Below are 20,256 nucleotides of genomic sequence, written 5' to 3' on the forward strand. Positions count from 1 at the left end.
TAACGAGATCACATCATTAGGAGAATGATGTGATGGACAAGACCCAATCCTAAACATAGCACAAGATCATATAGTTTGTTTGCTAGAGTTTTCCAATGTCAAAGTATCTTTTCCTTAGACCATGAGATCGTGTAACTCCCGGATACCGTAGGAGTGCTTTGGGTATACCAAACGTCACAACGTAACTGGGTGACTATAAAGGTAGACTACGGGTATATCCGAAAGTGTCTGTTGGGTTGACATGGATCAAGACTGGGATTTGTCACTCCGTATGACGGAGAGGTATCACTGGGCCCACTTGGTAATGCATCATCACAATGAGCTCAAAGTGACCAAGTGTCTGGTCACGGGATCATGCATTACGGTACGAGTAAAGTGACTTGCCGGTAACGAGATTGAACGAGGTATTGGGATACTGACGATCGAATCTCGGGCAAGTAACATATCGATTGACAAAGGGAATTGCATGCGGGGTTGATTGAATCCTTAACATCGTGGTTCATCCGATGAGATCATCGTGGAGCATGTGGGAGCCAACATGGGTATCCAGATCCCGCTGTTGGTTATTGACTGGAGAGTCGTCTTGGTCATGTCTGCTTGTCTCCCGAACCCGTAGGGTCTACACACTTAAGGTTCGGTGACGCTAGGGTTGTGAAGATATGTATATGTAGTAACCCGAATGTTGTTCGGAGTCCCGGATGAGATCCCGGACGTCACGAGGAGTTCCGGAATGGTCCGGAGGTAAAGAATTATATATAGGAAGTGCTGTTTCGGCCATCGGGACAAGTTTCGGGGTCACTGGTATTGTACCGGGACCACCGGAAGGGTCCCGGGGGTCCACCGGGTGGGGCCACCTATCCCGGGGGGCCCCATGGGCTGAATTGGGAGGGAACCCAGCCCATAGTGGGCTGGGCCGCCACCCCCCAAGGGCCCATGCGGCTAGGGTTGAGGGGAAACCCTAGAGGGGGCGCCCCTTGCTTGGGGGGCAAGCCCCCCCCCCTAGGCCGCCCCCCCCTAGTAGATCCATCTACTAGGGCCGGCGCCCCCCCCCCCCTTGGCACCCCTATATATAGTGGGGGAGAGGAGGGACTTCATACCCCAGCCCCTGGCGCCTCCCTCTCTCCCCGTTACGTCTCTCTTCCTCGTAGTATAGGCGAAGCCCTACTACTGTGACGCCCTGCATCCACCACCACGCCGTCGTGCTGCTGGATCTTCGTCAACCTCTCCTTCCCCCTTGCTGGATCAAGAAGGAGGAGACGTCTCCCATCCCGTACGTGTGTTGAACGCGGAGGTGCCGTCCGTTCGGCGCTTGGTCATCGGTGATTTGGATCACGTCGTGTACGACTACATCATCACCGTTCTTTGAACGCTTCCGCACGCGATCTACAAAGGTATGTAGATGCATATGATGACTCGTTGCTAGATGAACTCCTAGATGATCTTGGTGAAACGAGTAGGAAATTTTTTGTTTTCTGCAACGTTACCCAACAGTGGCATCATGAGCTAGGTCTATGCGTAGTTCTTCTTGCGCGAGTAGAACACAATTTGTTATGGGCGTAGATTTGTCAACTTTCTTGCCGTTACTAGTCTTTTCTTGCTTCAGCGGTTATTGTGGGATGAAGCAGCCCGGACCAACCTTACACATATGCTTACGTGAGATCGCTTCCACCGACTAACATGCACTAGTTGCATAAGGTGGCTGGCGGGTGTCTGTCTCTCCCACTTTAGTTGGAGCGGATTCGATGAACAGGGTCCTTATGAAGGGTAAATAGAAGTTGACAAATCACGTTGTGGCTTTAACGTAGGTAAGAAGACGTTCTTGCTAGAACCCTAATTCAGCCATGTAAAACTTGCAACAACAATTAGAGGACGTCTAACTTGTTTTTGCAGCAAGTGGTTTGTGATATGATATGGCCAAATTGTGACGAATGATGAATGATCTATATGTGATGTATGAGATGTTCATGCTATTGTAATAGAATCACGACTTGCATGTCGATGAGTATGACAAAACCGGCAGGAGCCATAGGAGTTGTCTTTATTCTTTTATATGACCTGCATGTCATTGAGAAACGCCATGTAAATTACTTTACTTTATTGCTAAACGCGTTAGCCATAGTAGTAGAAGTAATAGTTGGCGAGCAACTTCATGGAGACACGATGATGGAGATCATGATGATGGAGATCATGGTGTCAAGCCGGTGACAAGATGATCATGGAGCCCCAAGATGGAGATCAAAGGAGCTATGTGATATTGGCCATATCATGTCACGTTTATTATTTGATTGCATGTGATGTTTATCATGTTTTGCATCTTGTTTACTTAGAACGACGGTAGTAAATAAGATGATCCCTCATAACAATTTCAAGAAGTGTTCTCCCCTAACTGTGCACCGTTGCTAAAGTTCATCGTTTCTAAGCACGCCGTGATGATCGGGTGTGATGGATCCTTACGTTCACATACAACGGGTGTAAGACAGTTTTACACATGCAAAACACTTAGGGTTAACTTGACGAGCCTAGCATGTGTATAGACATGGCCTCGGAACACAGAAGACCGAAAGGTCGAGTATGAGTCGTATAGAAGATACGATCAACATGAAGATGTTCACCGACGTTGACTAGTCCATCTCACGTGATGATCGGACACGGCCTAGTTAACTCGGATCATGTAATACTTAGATGACTAGAGGGATGTATAATCTAAGTGGGAGCTCATTAATAATTTGATTAGATGAACTTAATTATCATGAACTTAGTCTAAAATCTTTGCAATATGTTTTGTAGATCAAATGGCCAATGTAGTCCTCAATTTCAACGCATTCCTAGAGAAAACCAAGCTGAAAGACGATGGCAGCAACTATACGGACTGGGTCCGGAACCTGAGGATCATCCTCATAGCTGCCAAGAAAGATTATGTCCTACAAGCACCGCTAGGTGATCCACCCGTCCCACAGAACCAAGACGTTATGAACGCTTGGCAGACACGTGTTGACAACTACTCCCTCGTTCAGTGCGGCATGCTTTACAGCTTAGAGCCGGGGCTCCAAAAGCGTTTTGAGAGACATGGAGCATATGAGATGTTCGAAGAGCTGAAAATGGTTTTTCAAGCTCATGCCCGGATCGAGAGATATGAAGTCTCCGATAAGTTCTTCAGTTGTAAGATGGAGGAAAATAGTTCTGTCAGTGAGCACATACTCACTATGTCTGGGTTACATAACCGCTTGTCTCAGCTGGGAGTTAATCTCCCGGTTGATGCGGTCATTGACAGAATCCTCCAGTCGCTTCCACCAAGCTACAAGAGCTTTGTGATGAACTTCAACATGCAGGGGATGCAAAAGACCATTCCTGAGTTGTTCTCAATGCTGAAATCAGCGGAGGTAGAAGTCAAGAAGTAACATCAAGTGTTGATGGTCAATAAAACCACTAAGTTCAAGAAAGGCAAGGGTAAAAAGAACTTCAAGAAGGACGGCAAGGAAGTTGCCACGCCCGGCAAGCAAGCTGCCGGGAAGAAGCCAAAGAATGGACCCAAGCCTGAGACGGAGTGCTTTTATTGCAAAGGGAAGGGTCACTGGAAACGGAACTGCCCCAAATACTTAGCGGACAAGAAGGCCGGCAACACCAAAGGTATATTTGATATACATGTAATTGATGTGTACCTTACCAGTACTCGTAGTGACTCCTGGGTATTTGATACCGGTGCCGTTGCTCATATTTGTAACTCACAGCAGGAGCTGCGGAATAAACGGAGACTGGCGAAGGACGAGGTGACGATGCGCGTCGGGAATGGTTCCAAGGTTGATGTGATCGCCGTCGGCACGCTGCCTCTGCATTTACCTACGGGATTAGTTTTAAACCTCAATAACTGTTATTTAGTGCCAGCTTTGAGCATGAACATTGTATCGGGATCTCATTTAATTCGAGATGGCTACTCATTTAAATCTGAGAATAATGGTTGTTCCATTTATATGAGAGATATGTTTTATGGTCATGCTCCTATGGTGAATGGTTTATTCTTAATGAATCTCGAGCGTATTGCTACACATATTCATAGTGTGAGTACCAAAAGATGTAAAGTTGATAATGATAGTACCACATACTTGTGGCACTGCCGCCTTGGTCACATAGGTGTCAAACGCATGAAGAAGCTCCATACAGATGGACTTTTGGAGTCTCTTGATTATGAATCATTTGACACGTGCGAACCATGCCTTATGGGTAAAATGACCAAGACTCCGTTCTCAGGAACAATGGAGCGAGCAACCAACTTATTGGAAATCATACATACTGATGTGTGCGGTCCAATGAGTGTTGAGGCTCGCGGTGGCTATCGTTATGTTCTCACCCTCACTGATGACTTGAGTAGATATGGGTATGTCTACTTAATGAAACACAAGTCTGAAACCTTTGAAAAGTTCAAGGAATTTCAGAGTGAGGTTGAGAATCAACGTGACAGGAAAATCAAGTTTCTACGATCAGATCGTGGAGGAGAATACTTGAGTCACGAATTTGGCACACACTTAAGAAAATGTGGAATAGGTTTAACAACTCACGCCGCCTGGAACACCTCAGCGTAACGGTGTGTCCGAACGTCGTAATCGCACTCTATTGGATATGGTGCGGTCTATGATGTCTCTTACTGATTTACCGCTGTCTTTTTGGGGCTATGCTTTAGAGACTGCCGCATTCACTTTAAATAGGGCTCCGTCGAAATCCGTTGAGACGACACCGTTTGAATTTTGGTTTGGTAAGAAACCTAAGTTGTCGTTTCTGAAAGTTTGGGGATGCGATGCTTATGTCAAGAAACTTCAACCTGAAAAGCTCGAACCCAAGTCGGAAAAATGCATCTTCATAGGATACCCAAAAGAAACTGTTGGGTACACCTTCTACCTCAGATCCGAAGGCAAGATCTTTGTTGCCAAGAATGGGTCCTTTCTAGAGAAAGAGTTTCTCTCGAAAGAAGTAAGTGGGAGGAAAGTAGAGCTTGATGAAGTATTACCTCTTGAACCGGTAAATGGCGCAACTCAAGAAAATGTTCCTGAGGTGCCTGCACCGACTAGAGAGGAAGTTAATGATAATGATCAAGATACTTCTGATCAAGCTCCTACTGAAATTCGAAGGTCCACAAGGACACGTTCCGCACCAGAGTGGTACGGCAATCCTGTCTTGGAAATCATGTTGTTAGACAACGGTGAACCTTCGAACTATGAAGAAGCGATGGCGGGCCCGGATTCCGACAAATGGCTAGAAGCCATGAAATCCGAGATAGGATCCATGTATGAAAACGAAGTATGGACTTTGACTGACTTGCCCGTTGAACGGCGAGCCATAGAAAATAAATGGATCTTTAAGAAGAAGACAGACGCGGATGGTAATGTAACCATCTATAAAGCTCGACTTGTTGCTAAGGGTTATCGACAAGTTCAAGGGGTTGACTACGATGAGACTTTCTCACCGGTAGCGAAGCTAAAGTCCGTCCGAATCATGTTAGCAATTGCCGCATTCTACGATTATGAGATATGGCAAATGGACGTCAAAACGGCATTCCTTAATGGTTTCCTTAAGGAAGAGTTGTATATGATGCAGCCGGAAGGTTTTGTCGATCCTAAGAATGCTGACAAAGTGTGCAAGCTCCAACGCTCGATTTATGGGCTGGTGCAAGCATCTCGGAGTTGGAACATTCGCTTTGATGAGATGATCAAAGCGTTTGGGTTTACACAGACTTATGGAGAAGCCTGCGTTTACAAGAAAGTGAGTGGGAGCTCTGTAGCATTTCTCATACTATATGTAGATGACATACTTTTGATGGGAAATGATATAGAACTCTTGGACAGCATCAAGGCCTACTTGAATAAGAGTTTTTCAATGAAGGACCTTGGAGAAGCTGCTTATATATTAGGCATCAAAATCTATAGAGATAGATCGAGACGCCTCATAGGACTTTCACAAAGCACATACCTTGATAAGATATTGAAGAAGTTCAATATGGATCAATCTAAGAAGGGGTTCTTGCCTGTGTTACAAGGTATGAAATTGAGCTCAGCTCAATGTCCGACCACGGCAGAAGATATAGAAGAGATGAGCGTCATCCCCTATGCATCAGCCATAGGTTCTATTATGTATGCCATGTTGTGTACCAGACCTGATGTAAACCTTGCCGTAAGTTTGGTAGGAAGGTGCCAAAGTAATCCCGGCAAGGAACACTGGACAGCGGTCAAGAATATCCTGAAGTACCTGAAAAGGACTAAGGAAATGTTTCTCGTTTATGGAGGTGACGAAGAGCTCGTCGTAAAGGGTTACGTCGACGCTAGCTTCGACACAGATCTGGATGACTCTAAGTCACAAACCGGATACGTGTATATTTTGAATGATGGGGCAGTAAGCTGGTGCAGTTGCAAGCAAAGCGTCGTGGCGGGATCTACATGTGAAGCGGAGTACATGGCAGCCTCGGAGGCAGCACATGAAGCAATATGGGTGAAGGAGTTCATCACCGACCTAGGAGTCATACCCAATGCGTTGGGGCCGATCAAGCTCTTCTGTGACAACACTGGAGCTATTGCTCTTGCCAAGGAGCCCAGGTTTCACAAGAAAACAAGGCACATCAAGCGTCGCTTCAACTCCATTCGTGAAAATGTTCAAGATGGAGACATAGAGATTTGTAAAGTACATACGGACCTGAATGTAGCGGATTCGTTGACTAAACCTCTCCCTAGAGCAAAACATGATCAACACCAGAATTCCATGGGTGTTCGATTCATCACAATGTAACTAGATTATTGACTCTAGTGCAAGTGGGAGACTGTTGGAAATATTCCCTAGAGGCAATAATAAAAGTATTATTATTATATTTCCTTGTTCATGATAATTGTCTTTATTCATGCTATAATTGTGTTATCCAGAAATCGTAATACATGTGTGAATAACAGACACCAACATGTCCCTAGTAAGCCTCTAGTTGACTAGCTCGTTGATCAACAGATAGTCATGGTTTCCTGACTATGGACATTGGATGTCATTGATAACGAGATCACATCATTAGGAGAATGATGTGATGGACAAGACCCAATCCTAAACATAGCACAAGATCGTATAGTTCGTTTGCTAGAGTTTTCCAATGTCAAAGTATCTTTTCCTTAGACCATGAGATCGTGTAACTCCCGGATACCGTAGGAGTGCTTTGGGTATACCAAATGTCACGACGTGACTGGGTGACTATAAAGGTAGACTACGGGTATATCCGAAAGTGTCTGTTGGGTTGACATGGATCAAGACTGGGATTTGTCACTCCGTATGACGGAGAGGTATCACTGGGCCGGTAATGCATCATCACAATGAGCTCAAAGTGACCAAGTGTCTGGTCACAGGATCATGCATTACGATACGAGTAAAGTGACTTGCCGGTAAGGAGATTGAACGAGGTATTGGGATACCGACGATCGAATCTCGGGCAAGTAACATATCGATTGACAAAGGGAATTGCATGCGGGGTTGATTGAATACTTGACATCATGGTTCATCCGATGAGATCATCGTGGAGCATGTGGGAGCCAACATGGGTATCCAGATCCCGCTGTTGGTTATTGACTGGAGAGTCGTCTTGGTCATGTCTGCTTGTCTCCCGAACCCGTAGGGTCTACACACTTAACGTTCGGTGACGCTACGGTTGTGAAGATATGTATATGCAGTAACCCGAATGTTGTTCGGAGTCCCGGATGAGATCCCGGACGTCACGAGGAGTTCCGGAATGGTCCGGAGGTAAAGAATTATATATAGGAAGTGTTGTTTCGGCCATCGGGACAAGTTTCGGGGTCACCGGTATTGTACCGGGACCACCGGAAGGGTCCCGGGGGTCCACCGGGTGGGGCCACCTATCCCGGGGGGCCCCATGGGCTGAAGTGGGAGGGAACCCAGCCCATAGTGGGCTGGGGCGCCACCCCCCAAGGGCCCATGCGGCTAGGGTTGAGGGGAAACCCTAGAGGGGGCGCCCCTTGCTTGGGGGGCAAGCCCCCCACCCTAGGCCCCCCCCTAGTAGATCCATCTACTAGGGCCGGCGCCCCCCCCCTTGGCACCCCTATATATAGTGGGGGAGAGGAGGGACTTCATACCCCAGCCCCTGGCGGCTCCCTCTCTCCCCGTTACGTCTCTCTTCCTCGTAGTATAGGCGAAGCCCTACTACTGTGACGCCCTGCATCCACCACCACGCCGTCGTGCTGCTGGATCTTCGTCAACCTCTCCTTCCCCCTTGCTGGATCAAGAAGGAGGAGACGTCTCCCGTCTCGTACGTGTGTTGAACGCGGAGGTGCCGTCCGTTCGGCGCTTGGTCATCGGTGCTTTGGATCACGTCGTGTACGACTACATCATCACCGTTCTTTGAACGCTTCCGCACGCGATCTGCAAAGGTATGTAGATGCATATGATGACTCGTTGCTAGATGAACTCCTAGATGATCTTGGTGAAACGAGTAGGAAAATTTTTGTTTTCTGCAACGTTACCCAACAGTAACGCCCCTAATAAAGTGCTATAATGACCATAAAGACTACTTAATAGCCGACCGTTTGCCTGCTGAGTGACTTTAGGTCTCCTGGCAGTCGAGTGGTTGGCTTCATGGTCGAGTGATAGCTTCTTGGTCGAGTGTCTTGAACCCGTCGAGTGGGATACCTTCAAGTCGATTGAAAGGTGACTTCTTCTAGGGATGTCCTTGGGTAGGGCTCTTTGGACAGGTCCGTGCCCCTACCCTAGGTACATAGCTTCATCAGTTGGCCCGACGACGCTTCCCCGCCATCGTCTCCCTCGCCGTTCACATCGTCTCACGGGGCGGTTGTCTGCCGCCGAGGAATAGGAGGGGGCTGCCCCCCCCCCCAGCCCAATAGTCGGGCAGGTTGTGAATTGTCAGGAGGAGCTTAGGGTTGTCAGTATTTGCAGGTTGTGAATTGTGTTTTGTGTTGTGTATTCTGAGAGTACTTTCAGATATGAATATCTTTTGAATTTTAGATTTTGCAGTATTGAGCATATAAAGTATTTTATGAATTCTAGAGATCTATTTTTAGCACTTAAAAAAATGTAGTTTCATAGGAGTATAAAAGTGCAGACAATGTGATTCTCAGAGAAGAAACTACAAGTTTCAATTTCAGATAAGAAACTGCAAGTTCAGTTTCAGATAAGAAACTGCAACTTTCAGAGGTAGATCATTTATATTAACACGGCCTTTTCAAACAGGGTTAACATCATGTTGGAAGTTTTATTCATGGTCGAAAATGGAACTACCAGCCAGTTAACATCATGCTGATCAACATTCATGCATAGCACATCTTCATATGATGCACAGTCAAAATGCCCACACAATGTCGAGTGTGCGAAACACAGAGAAAACGAGGGACGAAGTTTTGGCAAGTGTTGGACGTGGTTTTGGGCTGCCCCGTCTAGGCTTTAATTTTTAACATGCGCAGCCCACGACCTCGGATGGAAGGTCCATAGGCCTGTTTGTATTTTCTTAGGGCCGTCATGTATCGACCGGCCTATGGACCTCCCATCCAAGGTTTTATTTTTGGCAGCCCAATTTATGTATTTTTTTGAAGAAAACGCAGAGGTCTGTTCTATTTTTCTATATAAGAATAGGAACACCAGGTCCAACTTATGTTTCCCTTCTAACTATATTATATATATATATAAATTATTTTATATGTTGACTGTTTAGTTCACATACTCCCTCCTTTTCGGTTTATAGGGATTATCTCAAAATTTTAGTTTTTCCATTTTATAAGGCTCAATTTTGTTGTTTTCCATCACATGTTTAGATTTCAAGGTGCATTAAATCATTGCATGCAAGTATTAAGAGAAAATTGACCAATGCATGTACTTTATGCATGCATGCATTGCAATTTATGCATTGATAAACATAATTTTTTGAGGAAAACAAGTGCATTAATTAGGTGCTTTTGCAAACTACAAAAAGTATTCCACCATTCATCATCTATCTTGGTTGGTGAGATTTTTGAATTGAGCCCTATAAACCGAAAAGGAGGGAGTAATTGGCAAATAGATCTCGCCGCCACCCCCCGCCTCCTGACTCCGGGCGCGCCTGCCCCCCTCAGCAAGTCCGCTCGCGCGCCCCATGGAGTCGCCGGCCATATCCACGGGGGAATGGCTAGAAGACAGGCAGATGTACAAGATGCATCTCCCACATGTCTACAAAGCCTTCCCGCAGATGCTCCAGCCGCTCGACTCCGTCGCGCCGGCGGTGCTGCGGGAGACTCGAGGGAGGAGATGGAGGGAGCGGGCGATGCGGATCCGCGACGACGCTCTCTCCTGGACCCAGTGCACGCGCGAATGGAGGGAAGCAGAGGAGGAAGCTGCGAGGGAGGAAGCCGAGGAGGGACCGAATCCGTTCTCTCACTCGCGCAGGTATGCTCGGATGTGCAAGGATCATGTGGATTGGGAGCTGCTGAATCTAGCCTTGCGGATCTACTTCGAAGGAGATTTCTTGGAGAAGCACAAGATGCCCCACCCCAGTGAGCCGCCGATTGTGTTCGTTCGATGGGCGAAGGGAGAAGTGAATTCAGGAGATCCATGCCGTGCTGCGAGATGGGAATGCTTGACGGAGCCGGAGCAGGTGGATCCCCTACCTTACCTCTCCCCCAAACCTGCAGAAGATTGAAATTAGGCTTGCAATCTGCTTCAATTGAGCTGTCCGGTGGTTATTTCTGCTTCCTGAGAGACAACATCTAGCTGGAGGATGAGAAGGAACCAGGAACTCCGATGAATTTCCCCTATCACAATGGGGGGAGCGCCGGTTGGCTAGTGGTACGGCCCACCTACGCCCCAAATGGGGGCACAATCTGGGCAGGCTCCTGTAATTGCCCAAGATCAATCTGCTGGTGGTTCTAACTCTCAGATCAGTGGGAAATCTCAAGGCAAGAATCAGCAAAAGAAGAGATAGGACATCCAGAAAACTGCTCCTGCCCCTGCTTCGGGCCTTATGGCATACTCTGAGGTGATCTGCTACAACTGTGGGGAACCAGGGCATCATTTGGATAAATGTGTCAAGCCCAAGAGTTGTTTTATCTGCAAAATGGTTACCCATAAAGTTGAGAATTGCCCTGTCAGAAGGAAAACCCACAGTTCTGCTAAATATGTTGGAAGTGCTGCTCCAGGATTATGTCCACCATTGACAGAATTTTCTGTGACACAGAATTAGATAGTTTCTTTCCCCTTTCTAGTTGTAGAGCTCTGCCCAGATGTGGTAGTGACCACACTCCTTTGCTCTGGGACTCTGGTCTTAACCAAACTCCAAAGAGCAATAATTTTAAATTTGAAAAGTGGTGGTTGCTTAGAGAAGATTTTACTGAGCTAGTCAGGAAAATCTGGAATGAGCCTACTGGGAGCAGTTGCCCCCTAGAAAATTGGCAGATCAAAATCAGGAGATTTAGAAGAACTACCAAAGGGTGGAACTCCAATGAGGAAGCTAATCTTAGAAGATACAAATGGTTTCTCCTCCTTGAGTTTGATTCTCTAGATATTAAGGTAGAAACCACTAACCTCTCTAAGGCTGAGACTAATAGATTAAACTTTGTCCATGGAGAGCTCAAGAAAATTTGATTTCAAGAAGAAATCAAAGCCAAACAAAGGTCTAGAGATAGGAACATTAAGGAGGGTGATAGAAATAGTGCTTACTTCCATGCAGTAGCTAACCAGAGGAGGAGGAAAACCCCCATTCACTCCCTTGATGGCCCTAATGGCCCTGTTATTGAGGTAGATGAGATGCTGAAAGTGGCTAGTGACTTCTACAAATACCTGTTTAAGAAAGAAAACCCTTCTGGGTTCTCTCTATAAAACAATTTTTTCTCTGCTTCTGAAAAAGTCTCTCCTGCTGAAAATGAGCTGCTAGAAGCCCTTTTTTCAGAGACAGAGGTGAAGGAAGCCATTTTTAGCTCTTATCCTGATGGAGCTCCTGGTCCTGATGGGACTCCCTTCTTGTTTTACCAGCATTTTTGGTACTTGATGAAAAATGATCTCTTAGATCTTTTCCAAGCCTTTCGTAGAGGAGAGTTGGATCCAGCAACTTACTCATGTGGGTCTATTGGGGTCAAGTTAAATAACTGTGAAAGTGATTTTTTCCTTGCTGGTAAAGGCCTTAGGCAAGGTGACCCCATCTCCCCTCTTTTGTTTAATTTAGTAGTGGACGTTCTTACTAAAATGCTGAGCAAAGCTGCTGATCATAGTCTGATTGCAGGGCTCTGTCCTGAGGTCTGCCCTGGTGGCATCATCTGCCTTCAATATGCAGATGATACCATCCTTTTCTTAGACAATGACTCCACACATGCTACCAATCTGAAAACTGTTCTAAACTAGTTTGAACAAGTCTCAGGCATGAGAATCAACTACTCTAAAAGTGAACTCATCCCTATCAACATGGATGATCAGGAGTTAGCTGACTTCCTCTCTATTCTAGTCTGTAATAAAGGTAACTTCCCCATTAAGTACCTAGGTATCCCTCTTCACTATGATAAACTGAGGAGAGAGGATATCCAACCCTTCTGGATAAAAACATTAAAAGGATTGCTGGGTGAAAGGGCTAACTTCTCTATTACAGAGGTAGATTGATCCTCATACAAACTTGTTTGGCTAGCATTCCAGTGTATCTCCTCTCCTTCTTCAAGTTCCCTAAATGGGCAGTGAACCTCATCAATTCTCAGAAGTCTCATTGCTTGTGGAATGATTTTGAGGGAAATAGGAAGCTACACCTTGCTAATTGGGCCCTAGTCTCTATGAAAAAAGATTTTGGAGGCCTAGGCATACCTAACCTCCAAGAAATTAACATCTGTCTTCTAGGGTCTTGGATTAAAAGATTCTATGAGGAAGACCTGAAACCCTGGAAGCTTCTTATTGCCCATAAATACCTAGGAAATAAACCTAATATTTTTGTCCCTTCCTCCAACCCTAAGACCTCTAGATTCTGAAAATGATTAAAATCTATTATCCATGCTGTGAAATTTGGCTACAGATGGAACATAGGGGATGGGAGCAGAACCAGGTTCTGGGAAGATACTTGGTTTGGCACATTCCCCTAGCAGTCCAATTTTGGCCTATTTACTCTGTCCGCAGTGAGCTTAACAAAAGTGTCAATGAAGTTTGGGACAGTCAATGCCTAAAACTCTCTTTTAGAAGGAACTTTAGTGATAGTCTCATGATACAATGGTTCCAGTTGGAGGAAATTGTCAAAAGCATTACCTTTACTGCCGAGCCGGATGCCCTGATTTGGCAGCTGGACAATAAGGGGAAGTATTCCTCCAGCTTCCTCTATCATGTTATCAACTTTAGAGGTGTTCAACCCGTGTTTATCCATGCTGTCTGGAAAGTGAGAGTTCCCCCTAAAATTTATGTATTTCTCTGGCTTCTCTCCAAAAACAAATTGATGACTAGGGATAACCTTAGTAAGAGACACATCATCAAACCCCTTGATTGTGTTTACTGCTTGGAACAAGAGTCTTGTTCTCACCTATTTTTTGAATGTATAGTTGCTAAACATCTCTGGGCCCACATTGAGGAATATTTCTCTAGTCAGATTGGCTCATCCTTCGAATCTGTCGCCAGATTCTGGATTGCTACCAAAAAGTGCTCAGTTTTAAACACTGTTAGCTCAGCTGTCCTTTGGTGCCTCTAGAAATATAGAAATGCTATGATTTTCAGTAACACCTCCTGGATTTCCATTCCGCATGTCTTGAGGTTGATCAGGAACATGGTGAGGAACTAGGCGATTCTCTCCTCCGGATTGGACAAGGACAAGTTGACGAGCTTTGTGGAAACCCTAACAAGATCCCTCCAGAAACAGTTGATGATCACTTGTGGTTGAACAAGGCTCGACCTACTCTGGGGCTGGACCCATGGGTTCATCTCAAGATCTCTGATGAAGATGATGGGCACCTGGCGCCGAAAAAGAGGGACATCCACCATGCTAAGCCTTCCAGCCCGGTGTCTCCGCTTGCTTACTGGTCGCCGCAGGCTGACACGACCCCTCGGTTGAAGACCATGAAGGCTTCGCTGGACCCTCCTTGTGTTATTTGAGTGCCCTATCCGCTCTGCCTTTGACACCGCTCGGGTGATTTGTGTTATTCAGATAACTTGTTCATCGACCCTCCTAGTTTGTAGCTTTTCTACCTTTGCTTTCAAACTGCTCTTTGAGCTGCTGTATCAGAATATGTTGTGGTTTCATTCTCAGCAATGGAACCGGAGAGACGCTCCCTGTTTTTCTAAAAAAATATTTTTATATGTTATTATATATTATTTTTATTGTCATCATATATTTAACAGATACTTACATATGTAAGAAAACAAATATCCCACATCTTATTAACTTATAAAAATAATTTCTTAACAAATAAAATCCTCGATTATTTTGGCACAAAAATCCTAGTAATTGTGTACAAAAGCTTGGTAAGATTTAAGTACGAATGTAATAATATCACTTATTATTTAAATATATTTATAATAAAATGCTCAGCCCCTTTTATTTTTTGATAACATTGCTGGCCCAACCTAATATTATAATTAGAATCAGCCCAGCAAAATCGTGTATTTTGAGAAAGTGCAAATGGCCTGTAATTTTTTAGGAAATAAAATAAACGGGCCGCATGGACGCTACATTATTTGTTCACCCAGCCCAGCTAATGGTTGTAATTAGAAAAAGATCAAATTGACTATAAATTCTACCACGCAAAAAAAAGAATGTAAATTCTGAAAAAATGGGTTGAATACGTGCCACATTTTTGAAAGCTGAAATGTGGGCCAATAGGTCGAAGCCAATGCAAGTCGTTGTCAATTTAGTCAACAAATGATGCTGACATGTTAGCCATTGGATTTACATCCAACAACCGGCATCCATCTTCAATCTCTCATCTTCTTCCTCCAGCACCGCCGGGACCACCTCCCGCCTCCTGCTACTAGCAGCTCTGCTTAGCACGCTTCGCTATGAAGCGCTACTCCACTGTTGGCCAGGCCATCCCCCTTACCCCTTCACATCTCCTGTTCTTCTCCACCGACTGCCGAACCACACCGCACTAGAACCAGTTAACTCTCGTACACCTCTCTTTCTGTGACTTTACTCCCGCGTCTTCCCATCTCCGGCTCATTGTTGTCCAGGGCCTCGCCGTCGTCCACCACCTTGGATGCGCTCGGCGCGACGTGGTCAACGAACGACACCATCAGAAGTAGACTGTGCGTGGAGAGGCTGACAGCTGGGTCCACGGCCGCACACAAGGAAATGCTTCCTTATTACGCACAAAATAATGATTCCTCCACCTAACATCTGGGACCCACCGGAAGGGCCTCTGTACTTCGCGAAATAAAGTGCCCCCCGCTGACATGTCAGACCAATCAGCTATCTTCGCATGCAAGGAAGTGCCTCCTTATTACGCACAAAAAAATGAATATTCCCCCTGCCAGCTGGAACCTAGCACAGTGGGAGGCTGACTTGTGGGCCTACCAAGTTGACGGGGACGGAGGGCTTTGTCAACTTAGTCAATATGAACGATTCTAGCTCCTGTTACCGTACGATGTTCATCCAACGGCCGTAGTGCTTTTTCAACCTCTGGTCTTCTTGCTCCAGCCACCCAAACCAGCGCCGGTCGTGCCGCGTGCTCCTGCCTCCCGTGGCCGGCTGTGATGCCGCGGAGGCCTCACCGCCCCCTACTACTCCCACCGCTGGCCAGGCCATCCCTCTACTCACCCACACCCCCTATTATTCTGCGGCGACAGCAGCCTCACACCGCAGCCGAACCAGTGAACCCTCGTACTCCTCTTCGCGTGGGCATCCACTGTTGCGTCTTCCCCGGCTCCGAGTCGTCATCTTCCTAGTCCTCGCAGTCGTCCACCGCCCTGGTGCTCTCGGCGTGGCATGGTCAACGTTGTCAACGACCGACTTCCATCGGAAGAGTACTGTACGTGGAGAGGCTGACAGCTGGGTCCACGGCAGCCGCAAGGAAGTGCCTCCTTATTACGCGGAAAATAATTATTCCTCCACCTGACAGTGGGGACCCACCGGACGGGCCACCAGTATTTTGCAAAAACAATCGTTTCCCCCTGACTGTTGGGACCCATCGGACGGGCCACTGTATTTCGCGAAAAAACGTTCCCCCGCTGTCAGCTCGGATCCACCGGAAGTGCCTCCTTATTTCGCACAAAAAAATGAATACTCCCCCGGCTAGCTGGGACCCACCTTGCTGGGAGGCTGACTTGTGGGCCTACTAAGTTGACGGGGACGAAGGGCTTTGTCAGCTTAGTCAATATGAACGATTCTAGCTCCAGTGACCGTACGATGTCCATCCAATGGCCGTAGTGCTTCTTCAACCTTTGGTCTTCTTGCTCCAGCCGCCCAAAGCAGCGCCGGTCGTGCCGCATGCTCCTGCCTCCCGTGGCCGTCTGTGCTGCCGCAGAGGCCTCACCGCCCCCTACTATTCCCACCACTGGCCAGGCCCTGTGGCGACGACAGCCTCACACCGCAGCCGAACCAGTGAACCCTCGTAGTCCTCTTCGCGCGGGATTCCACTGCCGCGTCGTCCCCTACCTAGGCCTCGCCGTCGTCCACCGCCGTGGTGCTCTCCACACGGCGTGGTCAACATGATCAAGGAACGACTTCCATCGGAAGAGTACTGTACGTGGAGAGGCTGACAGCTGGGTCCACGGCCACAGCCCAATTTTTTTGTGATTTGTCAAGCTTGTTGGGCTGCAAATCTTTCAAGACAAGGAGAGCTTTCATTCGGCTGGCCGAGAAAATGGCCCATCCGTAATGAGAAATGGGTTGTACATTTTTAAAACACATCAAACCGGCAATTAGTTTCAAATATCTTTTTTTTCATTTCAAGATTTTAAATTACATTAATTTTTATGCGTGGAGAATTTGTTGGATTTTATATTGATATACATTTATTTTTAAAAGCAGTTTGAATGTGAGTCGAAATTTCGGGATTAAAAACAGTTTGGACCGCACCGAAATATGCAAAATTTCGTATAATTTTTTAACTGTTGCCACAATATGGGCTATAATGCTAATAAAAAGAATATGGGCTCCAAAAAAACCTTAAGAATTAACAAATGGGCTGTAAATTATTAGAAATAATGGCAGATGGGTTGTATGATGTTTTCCACAGATTTGAGGTTTTCCTAAAAAAAAGGTTGACGCACAAGCACTGACTGTTGGATGTCCATCCAACGGCCGTCGTGCTTCTTCAATCTCTGTTCTTCCTGCTCCAGCCGCTCAAACAAGCGCCAGCGGGACTGCCTGCTCCCTCCTCCTCGCGGCCGGCTGTGCTGCCGCACAGGCCTCACCGCCCGGCCGTACTCCCATCGCTGGCCTAGCCATCCCTCTACTCACCCACACCTGATGTTATTCTCCGGCGACGGCAGACGAACCAGTAAACCCTCGTACAGTCGTACTCCCCTCCGCGTGGGAAACAACTGCGGAGTCTTCCCTGCCTCCGTGTCGTCCCCTTCCTAGGCCTCGCCGTCGTCCACCGCCCTGGTGCTCTCGGCGCGGCGTGGTCAACGTGGTCAAGGAGCGACTTCCATCGGACATGGACTGTACGTGGAGAGGCTGACAGCTGGGTCCACAGCCGCAGCAAGGAAGTGCCTTCTTACTATGCGGAAAATAATGATTCCTCCACCTGAAAGCTGGGACCCACCGGACGGGCCACTGTATTTCAGAAAAAAAAACGTTTCCCCCTGACTGCTGGGACCCACCAGCTACATCTTCGCACGCAAGGAAGTGTGTTCGGGCAAAAAAACGATTCACCCCCTAACTGCTGGGGCCGACCAGCTACATCTTCACAGGCAAGGAAGTGCCTGACAGTCGGGACCCACCTAGGCGAAGCGTACGTAGCGTTGTCATTCTGGTCGCGAACGTGTACGTACATACTGGTCGATGTAGAGGCGCGCACGTGTCGTAGTAGAGGCGCGCACTTAGCATTTACACGTACGTACAGCGGCCAGGGTGCAAGAAAGAAAATACGGTCACGTATGTGTACATATGGGCGGGGTCTCGAACGCCTACTCGCGCATACGTACAGCCAGGGCTCGTGTACATGGATGGGTCGGAACGGAGAAACAGCGTCGTCGTCGTGTTCATGGGGAGGCAACGGAATGCATCGTGTTCATGGGGAGGCAACAGAATGTGTCGTGTTCATGGGGAGGCAACGGAATGCGTCGTGTTCATCGGGAGGGCTTGGATGGAATAGGCGATGGAAACGAGGCCTGGCGTACCGCAGAACGGAGGAAACGGCCTTGTGTTCGGCCGGCCACGTACGAAACAGGATCCTGTTCATCGGGAGGGGTCTGGCGTACCGCAAAACGGAGGAAACGGACCTCCTACGGTCAAAACGGGGGTCCTGTTGATCGGGAGGGGTGTGGCGTACCGCAAAACGGAGGAAACGGACTTGTGTTGGAGCGCTACGGTCGAAACGGGGGTCCTGTTTATCGGGAGGGGTGTGGCGTACCGCAGAATGGGGCTCCACGAGATACTGTTCATCTCCACCGTCGACCTCCTCCAGCCTCCACGGGCTCCTGTTCATCCAGCCTCCACGGGCTCCTATTCATCCAGCCTCCACCGCGCGCTACTCTACCGGCTACTGTTCAACCACCCCTCCACCGTCTACTATTCATCCAGCCCTCCATACCACGGGGTCATGTTCAACCACCCCTCCACCGTCTACTATTCATCCAGCCCTCCACACCACGGGTCCTGTTCAACCACCCCTCCACCGTCTACTGTTCATCCAGCCCTCCACACCACGGGGTCCTGTTCATCCACCCCTCCACGGGCACCCCTCCACCGTCTACTGTTTATCCAGCCCTCCACCACACCACGGGGTCCTGTTCATCCAGAGGCAACGCCACCGCTCATTGTTCATCCAAACCCCCCTGCAACGCTCACTGTTCATCCCATCGATCGGCTTCAGTTAGCAGTAGTAGCGAAGGAATCGCTCGATCGGGTTCAGTTAACAGCCATCGATCGATCGCTCGGGTTCAGTAACACGTAGCTTGCAGTGCAATCGCTCGGGTTCAGTTAGAGCCAACGCCTCGCACACACACGCGTACGTGTATGAGAGAAACGCGCATCGCTCGGCCCTCGACCTCCCACCGTAACCGGGAACTCCCCAAACCCCCCCCCCCCTCGCTTCTACCACGGTTTTTTCCGTCATGGACGGCCCAAAGAATGTCATGCAGCTGCGTCTCCGGCCCGCCCAGGACGAAAAGCCCATTTTCTGTCATGATTTTTTGTCATAGAAATAGGAGCCCACCACATCTATGATGATACCGGGTTTTGTCACAATTATCGTCATAGAAGTGTCATATGTATGATAGAAAAAAATTTCGTTCGGCCCAAAATGTCACGCATGTGTCTTTTTTGTAGTGATGGGGCTGACCTGTCTCATGGCTCGATATTTTTTCACTTTTGGTGGAGGGGTTTGATATGGTTTTCACCGAGTTTTCGATATTTATGATGTCTTTCTAACGTTAACCCTTCGAGAAAGAACAAAACTTGTTCTTTCCTTTGATATGCAGAAAAATATATTTTTGAAAGGAAACAAATCAAGATCCCATAAATTGAAGCCATTTGGAGCAACTTTCGTATTGGACAAAATTGCACCATTGCAGCCAAAGCACAAGACGGCGTCTTGCACGAGCATAGGCGCTCATATGAGTGATCATATTTTTACCATCTGTCGCCAACTCCACCCTATCAACAAGAACAACTTTTGTAAAGACGATCAAAGAGACACGTCCACTACCGCACCATCTAGCATAGAGGGAGAAGAGATCCGGAGAGGAATAAGTACCAGAGATCCATTCCTTCTCGTCATCCGATTCCATCCCCATTCACGGCAACATCACCATTGGGAGGGTTATTCCAAACATTAGGGTACAAAACTCTTATTGTATTCATCTTGAGATTTTGCCAATTCTATGTCATCATTCGTGGTTATAGTTTTATGATTTTTTTAAGTAAGTTGTTTATCTACGGAGCGTAATACGTGTTGTCCAATTGAAGGGCTCAGGCAACATGATTTGAAGACCTATGCAGGTACCACATGTTGTTTAGTGAATATGTGACCTGTAGGTGACAGGTAGAGATATCTATGAGAAGCCAAGACACTATGAGACAATGGTGATTCACACAACTAATGCATTGTTCCGGTCTCACGACCTTAACTGTGGAAGATGACCATGCAATGACAACATCGAAGCAGGACTATAGGGGAGAACGAG

This window comes from Triticum urartu, chromosome 2, assembly GCF_003073215.2.
Source record: "Triticum urartu cultivar G1812 chromosome 2, Tu2.1, whole genome shotgun sequence".
Lineage (NCBI taxonomy): Eukaryota > Viridiplantae > Streptophyta > Magnoliopsida > Poales > Poaceae > Triticum > Triticum urartu.